Below are 10,000 nucleotides of genomic sequence, written 5' to 3' on the forward strand. Positions count from 1 at the left end.
AAATCAGTAAATCAATAAATAGTTTCATCTATTAAAACTGGAGAAATGGAAGTTGGTACTTTTAACTTTTGACCTCAATACATTGTTTTTTGTATTTTTTTAAAGTTATAATTAAAACATACATTTAAAAAACAGTTATAAAAAAGTTATTGGAAACAAATTGATCAACCTAATCATTAAAAATATGAATTATAGAATAAATAAATAATCTTGTTTCTCCTCTCATCCTCTGTAGTTTTATATTAGGGGACGTAATAATAATAATAATAATAATAATAATAATAATAATAATAATAATGTTTTCAAATAATAACAATAATGTTAAAAATGTTTAAAAAAACAACATAATAATAATAATAATCTTTATTTATACAACAGTAAAAGTCACAAAGTGCTTCATAATGCTGCAAAATACACAAATTATAAACTAATTAAATGAGACCAAATAAAAATAAACTGTGTCATGTGACAGGAAGTTGGTCTAATTTTAGGCTTAAACCCTGTTCTGTCTCCTCAGTGTCTGCGGACGTTGACGGGTCACACCGGCGGCGTGTGGTGCAGTCAGATGTCGGTCGCCACGGTGATCAGCGGCTCCACCGACCGGACGCTGCGGGTGTGGGACGCCGAGAGCGGAGAGTGTGTCCACACACTGTACGGACACACGTCCACCGTGCGCTGCATGCATCTCCACGGCAACCGGTAACACACTCACACACACACACACACACACACACACACACACACACACACACACACACACACACACACACACACACACACACACACTATCCTTCTCTCCTAAAGAACACCTCACATTTTGCTGCATTGATTTCCATGACGACCAGACACACACACACACACACACACACTTGTGCACACCCACATAGATTCATATACTTTAATGGCACACACTGCCTACTGCTCGTCTCCATGGTAACCAGCATAACATTAATGCAGTGCATTCATTATATATACATCCATGAACACACACACACACACACACACACACACCTATAGCAAAAACGCACAGAAATACACACACAGAGACTACACATAGACACCAATACACAAGCACATATCTGCAGTTTATACACACAAACACAAACACAAATACACACCAGTGAATACACACACCTGCAGCCCCAACTCAGAAGTTACACACACACACAAACTTACACACAGATACACACACACACACACACACTAATTATACATGCATGCATAATAAATTCACACTAACACCATAAATAAAAATGACACATAAACACAAATACACAATAATAATCACACACTTATCTGCACAGTAGACACACACACACACACTTATAGCACAAACACACAGAAATACACAAGCATATATCTGCAGTTTATAGACACACACACACACACTATATGCACTCATACAGAAACACACACGAACACAATAAATTCACACACACACACATTACAGATTACACAAACACAAATACACAACAGTGAATACACACACCTGCAGTCCCAACTTAAAAGTTACACACACACATACTTGTAGCACGAACACACAAAAATACACACACACACACACACACACACACACACACACACACACACACACACACACTAATTACACACGCATGCATAATACATTCCCACTAACCTCATAAAAAAGACACATATACACACAAATACACAATAATAATAAACAGGAACAGATGCATAAATCTACACACATAAAGTACAGGAATTATTAAACTGGGTCACCATGGCAACACACACACACACCATTCTATCTAATGTTAATCAAACTCTTCCTCCTCCTCTTCCTCTCAGGGTGGTGTCGGGCTCTCGGGACACGACGCTGCGTGTGTGGGACGTGACGACGGGTCGCTGTGAACACGTGCTGACGGGTCACGTTGCCGCGGTGCGCTGCGTCCAGTACGACGGACGCCGCGTCGTGTCGGGAGGATACGACTACATGGTGAAGGTCTGGGACCCCGAGACCGAAGCCTGTCTGCACACGCTGCAGGGACACACCAACAGAGTGTACTCACTGCAGGTACACACACACACACACACACACACACACACACACACACACACACACACACACACACACACACTGGTGATGATGATAGTGGTTTTATTTGTGGAAGGAGGGAGGAAGAACGAAGGAAAGGAGGGAGGGAGGAAGGAAGGAGGGAATGAATGAAGGGAGGACAGGAAAGGAGGAAGGAAGAAAGGAAGGTAGGAGGGAGGAAGAAGGAAGGAAAGGAGGGAGGGAGGATGAAGGAGGGAAGGAATGAAGAAAGGAAAGGAGGAAGGAAGGTAGGAGGGAGGGAGAAAGGAAAAGAGGAAAGAAGGAAGGGAGGAAGGGAGGAAGGGAGGAAGGAAGGACAGAAGGAAGGAAACAAAGGGGGATGGAGGAAGGAAGGAGGAAGGAGGAATGAAAGGAGGGAGGAAGGAAGGAATGAAGGGAGGAAAGGAAGGAAGGAAGGAAGGAAGGAAGGTAGGAGGGAGGAAGAAAGGAAAAGAGAGAGGGAGAGGAAAAAAGGACACAGGAAAGAAGGAAGGGAGGAAGGAAAGGAGGGAGGGAGGAAGGGAGGGAAGGAGAGAAAAGGAGCCAGGAAGGACAGACAGAAGGAAGGAAGGGAGGAAAGAAAGAACAGTCAAAACAGACGGGGTCAATTTGATGAACGATAGAAAAGTTAATAAAAGGCTAAAATGAAGAGATACATTTTTACCTTTTTTTTTATTGATCTTTATTGTAAATTTCACCACTTCTTCTTCTTCTTCTTCTTCTTCTTCTTCTTCTTTTCTGCAGTTTGACGGGGCGTTCGTGGTGAGCGGCTCGTTGGACACTTCGATCAGAGTCTGGGACGCTGAAACAGGTAACCACCATCATCATCATCATCATCATCATCATCATCACTATCACTCTCCAGCCCAAAAATACAAGAGGAGTAAAATACCGTAATGTCTGGAATATAACGTCACAACGAGGTTTCACTGAGACTCCCTGAAGCCTTTTCTAATTGTCTCGTCCTCTAATAGAAGACCACTCCCACTTTTTCAAACATAATATACAGTATTTAAATTTTTTTTAATGAGTCTTTATATTCAGGCATTTACGGTATTTCTTTAAAAAACGTATTAAACATTTAAATTTCCACTTTATTACTATGTGTTAAACTAATGCAGTAAAAAAGTCCACTTATGTATTGAATGTAATGTTTGAGGTAAAGAGTCATTTATCCATAATTTCAGTATTTTTAACATCTTTTTATTTATTTATTTATAGGCAAGGCAGCTTTATTTATATAACGCATTTCATACACAACAACAAACATTTAACAGTAAGAATTGGGAACAAAAAACACATAAAAACATGCAATTTGAGAAATAAAAGTAAAACCCAATAATAGTAAAAACATGGAAACATCATCACTAATAATACAAAAAAAAGTAAGTACAGAAAAATAGAAAAAAGAGGGAAATAAAATACTAGAATAGAGCATTAAATATTAAATATAAGGTTGCAGCATAAAATAATGATTTGCTTTAAAATCATTTAAAGGACATAAAGTGCAAATGAAAGATTAAAGAGCTCAATCATAATAAGCACAGAAGAAGAAGAAGAAGTATGTTTATAACCTGGATTTAAACATAAACATATTCACAGTTGGGGCTGATAAAGACAGCAATAAAACTTTATTTATACAGAAACCTTTAACAGATAACAGTCATAAAATGCTTCATATTCAAAATGAATAAAATCAAATGCTATCATATAAAAAACAAACATTTAAAGACGAAGACATCAGTACAAAGAGTTGAATTAACTAAGCTGACTCCATGTGTGTGTGTGTGTGTGTGTCGTCCAGGCGGATGCGTCCACACGCTGACCGGCCACCAATCGCTGACCAGCGGCATGGAGCTGCGGGACAACATCCTGGTGTCCGGGAACGCCGACTCGACGGTCCGAGTGTGGGACGTGAGGACGGGACAGTGTCTGCACACGCTGCAAGGTGAGACACAGCAGGAAGGTGAAAGAGTGTGTGTGTGTGTGTGTGTGTGTGTGTGTGTGTGTGTGTGTGTGTGTGTGTGTGTGTGTGTGTGTGTGTGTGTGTGTGTGTGTGTGTGTGTGTGTGTGTGTTTGTCTTGTTGCCGACTCAGCGCTTAAAAGAAACACTGACGCTGAAGTCTGCAGTCCTCTGGGAGAAAGAGAGGGAACATAGAAACAGAGAGAAGGACGAAGGAGAGAAAGAGAAATGAGAGAGTGTGAAAGAAGATATCAGAAAATAGTAAAAAAAATGACTTGTTAAATGGTTTCCAGTTCCCAAAAGATAATTAATTTACTATCATGTGACTAATTATCACATTTGAGGAGCTGGAATCAGTTAATGTTTTACATCAGCTCATTAGAAGGCAAAAAAAGCCCAAAAAACACATCATTAAAGATAAATGTTGATCCATTAATCGACTTAAAGTTGCAGCTCTACAAACTAATCTTTATAGTATATTATTTTTTACAGTTATTGCACAACACATGAACATATTTAAAACTAATTTATACTAAAAGGAAGTGACACAATGTGTAATATTGGACACATCACACAACTGCATCTTTTAAATGATTCACTTCACACAGAGAAAATAAGTTTTTCTAAAACTGTGTTTGACTTCAAAGGGTTAATAGTTTAATAATAATTTAATAATAATTTAATAATAATTTAATAATAATTTAATAATTTAATAATTTTACTGGATGCATCATAATAACATGATAATATATATAATATCTCAGGTAACGTTTTGTGGTCATTCTGCCCTCTAGTGGTCATTTAATCAGACTCCACTGGTAGGAACCTTAAAAAGTTAAACTTAAATGACTATTATTTTGATTAATAATTACTTATTTAACCCTCCGGTTGTCTTCCAGTCAAGGAAGGGAGGGAGGAAGGGAGGGAGGAAGGGAGGGAGGGAGGAAGGAAGGGAGGAAGGAAGGAAAGGAGGGAGGAATGGAGGAAGAAGGAAGGAAAGGAGGGAGGGAGGAAGAAAGAAGGAAAGGAGGGAGGAAGAAGGAAGGAAAGCAGGGAGGAAGGGAGGAAGAAGGAAGAAGGAAGAAAAGGAAGATGAAGGGAGGAAGAAGGAAGGGAGGAGGAAGGAAGGAAAGGAGGGAGGAAGGAAGAAAAGGAGGATGGAAGGGAGGAAGGGAGGAGGAAGGACGGAAGGAAAGGAGGGAAGAACAGAGGGAAGGAGGGAGGAAGGAAGGAAGGAAGGAAGGAAGGGAGGAGGAAGGAAGGAAAGGAAGGACGAACGGAGGAAAAAAGGGAAGGGAGGAGGAAGAAAGGAAAGGAGGAAGGAAGGGAGGAAGAAGGAAGGAAAGGAGGGAGAGAGGAAGGTAGGGGGGAGGAAAGAAAGAGACGAGGGAGGGGGTAACTGGTCATATAATGGCGTTATTGGTGCCATTTTTTTATATGTTAAAAACGATCATATAACAGCTGTTTGTACCAAATATGATGTTTTTAGTGTTTCTAGTTTCTGAGATATCTTGGTGAGAAACAGCGAAATAAATATAAAATAAGTTAAATACGCTTCTGATGGTTGCTGCTGCTGATGAGGTCAGAGGTCACAACAGTGTGATGATTCGTCTCCTTCAGGTCCCAACAAGCACCAGTCGGCGGTGACGTGTCTGCAGTTCTGTAGAGGTCTGGTTCTGTCCAGTTCAGACGACGGGACGGTCAAACTGTGGGACCTGCGGACCGGAGCCTGGCTGCGGGACGTGGTGGCGCTGCAGAGCCGAGGATCAGGTACAGAGGTCTATGAGTTGTTAACAGCTCCACCAAATAGTGACTTTTCATTATCATCCATTAATCATCTCACCACCCCTCACATTTATCTGCTGACCCTTTGGAGGGGCCCCACCCCTAGGTTGGGAACCACTGGACTAAACTAGCTAACTGTATATAAAGTAGTGTAAACTAGCTCCACCTCCAGCAGCTACAACAGTACATGTTACTGTTGTAGCTGCTGGAGGTGGAGCTAGAGCTGCTCTAACACTGATGCTTCACTATTAATAATCTAATGATGTCATAATAATAATATATCAGTCAGAGGACCAAACCACTACTTTACTGTAATACTGCATACTACATCACTCATAATACTGCAGTACTTTTACTGTAATACTGCATACTACATCACTATAATACTGCAGTACTTTTACTGTAATACTGCATACTACATCACTCATAATACTGCAGTACTTTTACTGTAATACTGCATACTACATCACTCATAATACTGCAGTACTTTTACTGTAATACTGCATACTACATCACTCATAATACTGCAGTACTTTTACTGTAATACTGCATACTACATCACTATAATACTGCAGTACTTTTACTGTAATACTGCATACTACATCACTCATAATACTGCAGTACTTTTACTGTAATACTGCATACTACATCGCTCATAATACTGCAGTACTTTTACTGTAATACTGCATACTACATCGCTCATAATACTGCAGTACTTTTACTGTAATACTGCATACTACATCACTCATAATACTGCAGTACTTTTACTGTAATACTGCATACTACATCACTCATAATACTGCAGTACTTTTACTGTAATACTGCATACTACATCACTATAATACTGCAGTACTTTTACTGTAATACTGCATACTACATCGCTCATAATACTGCAGTACTTTAACTGTTATACTGCATACTACATCACTCATAATACTGCAGTACTTTTACTGTAATACTGCATACTACATCACTCATAATACTGCAGTACTTTTACTGTAATACTGCATACTACATCACTATAATACTGCAGTACTTTTACTGTAATACTACATACTACATCACTCATAATACTGCAGTACTTTTACTGTAATACTGCATACTACATCGCTCATAATACTGCAGTACTTTTACTGTAATACTACATACTACATCACTCATAATACTGCAGTACTTTTACTGTAATACTGCATACTACATCACTCATAATACTGCAGTACTTTTACTGTAATACTGCATACTACATCACTCATAATACTGCAGTACTTTTACCGTAATACTGCATACTACATCACTATACTACTGCAGTACTTTTACTGTAATACTGCATACTACATCACTCATAATACTGCAGTACTTTTACTGTAATACTGCATACTACATCACCATAATACTGCAGTACTTTAACTTACTCATACGTCGTCTTTTCTCAACAGGTGGGGTCGTGTGGCGAATCAGAGCGTCCGACACTCGGCTGGTTTGCGCCGCCGGCAGCAGGAACGGCACGGAGGAAACCAAACTTCTGGTGCTGGACTTCGACCTGGAGGACAAGAAGAAAGAGACGGACTGAGGAGGAGGAGGAGGAAGTGATGTCATCAAACAGAGATTTAAAAAAAAAATAAAAGACTGCGATGACGAAGAAGAAAATGGATTTTATTTTCTAAAAAACACGGAAACATACACTTTCTTTGACTTCTTTGACCAAAAGTCACGGCTGGATCCAGTTTGTCTGACAGGTATGAATGTTACAACGCGTCCTGATTGGCTGTTTAAAAATTCAAATTCAACAACAACAAAAAAAAGCCTAGAAGAAGAAGAAGAAGAAGAACAGCCGAAACGATGAAGATAAACGGCTGCACTGACTCACCAAAATAACTGTTCGGACTAAATTGACCATTAGCCCGGATCTGTGGCGCCATGGATGTAAACTGGTTTCTATGACAACAGGTGAATGTTTAACAGACGCGGATGGATATACTGGACGTCTCGAATAAGAAGAAGAAGAAGAAGATGATGATGGTTGAATGTAAACCAATGGGAGACGAAGAAGAGGAGGAGGAGGAAGAGGAGGAGGAGGGCATTGACTTTTTATTGCTGCTAACCAATGAGGACGTCGTCAACGCTGTTTTAAAAAAAAACAACAAATCCAAAATGTACCAAATCGTGAAGCCTTGGAGACGCAACTTTTTTTTTTTTTTTAGAGGCAACAGAGACGAGCAACAACAACAACCTCGTATATATCAGTCAGTATTGTTTTCACACCAGCAGCCATTTTTATCACATTATAGACGTTTGTTAGTTTTTCTTGCTTTTTAAAAAATCGTCTCTGTTGCCTTTAAATGTCTTTTTTTTTTTTCGTGTGTGTTTTTCGGCTTCACAGTACTGTAACATATGTTGGACGCCATTTCCGCCCCGGTGAATTATAGGGATTAAAAGTAGAGTTTCTCTCCGCTCCAACCCCAAAAACCTCCCCACCAGAGCCTTACATCTGCAAGACGGATTAATGTAATTACTCCAAGCTGCCGGTCACCTCTATAAACCTTTAACAGGGTTTTACTGCACGTTAAATCACTCAGACTTTGTGTGTTTTTACTGATTTATTGTGCAGTTTTAGTCGTCATGCTACTTATTTTCTACCAGAAGTGAAGTTAAATTTAGAAAAGTCACAATTTTAGGTAAATTAACACAAAAATTATGAGTTTAAATACATCGGATAATCTCTAATTGATGTTTAGCAGTGGTTCCCAACCTGGAACATGAGGGGAAAAAAGCATTTCTTTAACTAAATTATAGATTTTAACACGTTTCTATAGTTGAATCTTTGCTTTTTTCTCCCTTGTGATTAATTAAACAACTAAAAACGACTCAAATTATCACTTTTTTGGACATTAACCATAATTATTATTTCTTTTTAAGGCATCACAAGCCAAAATAAAAGTCAATTATTCCATTTATGATGCTCAGAAAATTCGCTGATATTCATATAATGTTTTTATATTGTTGTAAATTAAAAGATTTTCGGGTTTTAGACTAAATTGGACGAATCAAACTACTTTAAAATGACGGCTTGAGGTCTAAAAAATGGTGGGAGGCTTTTTTTGTGGCTAATTGCAGACGTTTATAGATTATATGTCAAACTGATTTATTGGAAAACTCCATAATGACAATAAGCTAAGAGTCTGAGTTGGGAATCACTGGTGTTTAGGGGTAAATATTTGTGTTTAGCATCTAAAATAAGCAGCTGATCGTTTTAACTTTGAGACAAATTTCACTATTTTGAAAGAAACTGAGAACTTGAAGTTAAAAAAAGCAGCTGTGACTTTTAGAAATAACACATTTAACATTTATAGTTTCATTAGTGTTGTGCACTTGAATAAAAAAACGCTTTTGGACAAGAAAAACAAAAACAATGACCTGAAAAACGCCACAAAGCTCCGCCAGGGACAGAAAAACCCCAAATCTCAACATTTACTCAACACTAAAATCACTTGTCATGTTTTTTTTTTTTTTTTTCCCCTCCGTATCATTTTACCCTCCAAAAACCAAAGAATCAGTTTTTAAATCATATAAAAATCAGTAAATATGAGTAATTAACAGATTAAACTGTGCAGCTTTAATTTTGGCCTTTTTGATCTTCCGTAGAAAATTTGTAGTTGAACTTAAACTTAAATCCTTTAAATGTTCACCTCTCATCTTCCTGAGCTTATAAAATATTTAGATTAAATAATTTAACACAACTCCCCTTTACCAGATAAATATTAATCTAATAAACTGCCAGGCAACACCTCCAGCCAATAAGCAGAGATTTGGGTGATGTTTCCCCCGGCAACAAGTGGTATTTCAGGCAGCGTGTGTCGGGTTTTTTGACCTTTTTTTTTTTTGCAGGTGTGAGGCTCTGAGGAGGCGACGCTGTCCTGATGATGTAATCATGTAAAATACTGTAAATACACAGAGGATGTAAATATTCAGCTTTTTTATATATAAAGAAACAAAATATTGTCACAGTGGGACGAGAATGGAGGGATGAAAATGGATCAATAAAGATGAGTTTTATAAAAAAAAAAAAATGCTGAGTCGTTTAATTTGTTCTGATTTTAACGTTTGACGCTTTTATTTTTGTTTTTATTCTGCTGCTAAAAGAGAAGTTTTATCCTCCAAAATAAAAGCTCGGGAAAGAAGAAAAAGGAAGAGGAAAG

General features: G+C 38.4%; 1 protein-coding gene and 1 pseudogene across 1 annotated transcript in view; one reads left to right on the forward strand and one right to left on the reverse strand.

Annotated features, from left to right (window-relative positions):
• LOC134006192 (F-box/WD repeat-containing protein 7-like) overlaps positions 1-8,025 on the forward strand; it is a 22,809-nt pseudogene extending 14,784 nt beyond the window's left edge.
• Positions 1-10,000, reverse strand: part of LOC134006179 (zinc finger protein 208-like) — a 1,001,836-nt gene that overhangs the window by 535,950 nt on the left and 455,886 nt on the right. The window lies entirely within an intron of this gene.

This window comes from Scomber scombrus, chromosome 23 (genome assembly GCF_963691925.1).
Source record: "Scomber scombrus chromosome 23, fScoSco1.1, whole genome shotgun sequence".
NCBI lineage: Eukaryota > Metazoa > Chordata > Actinopteri > Scombriformes > Scombridae > Scomber > Scomber scombrus.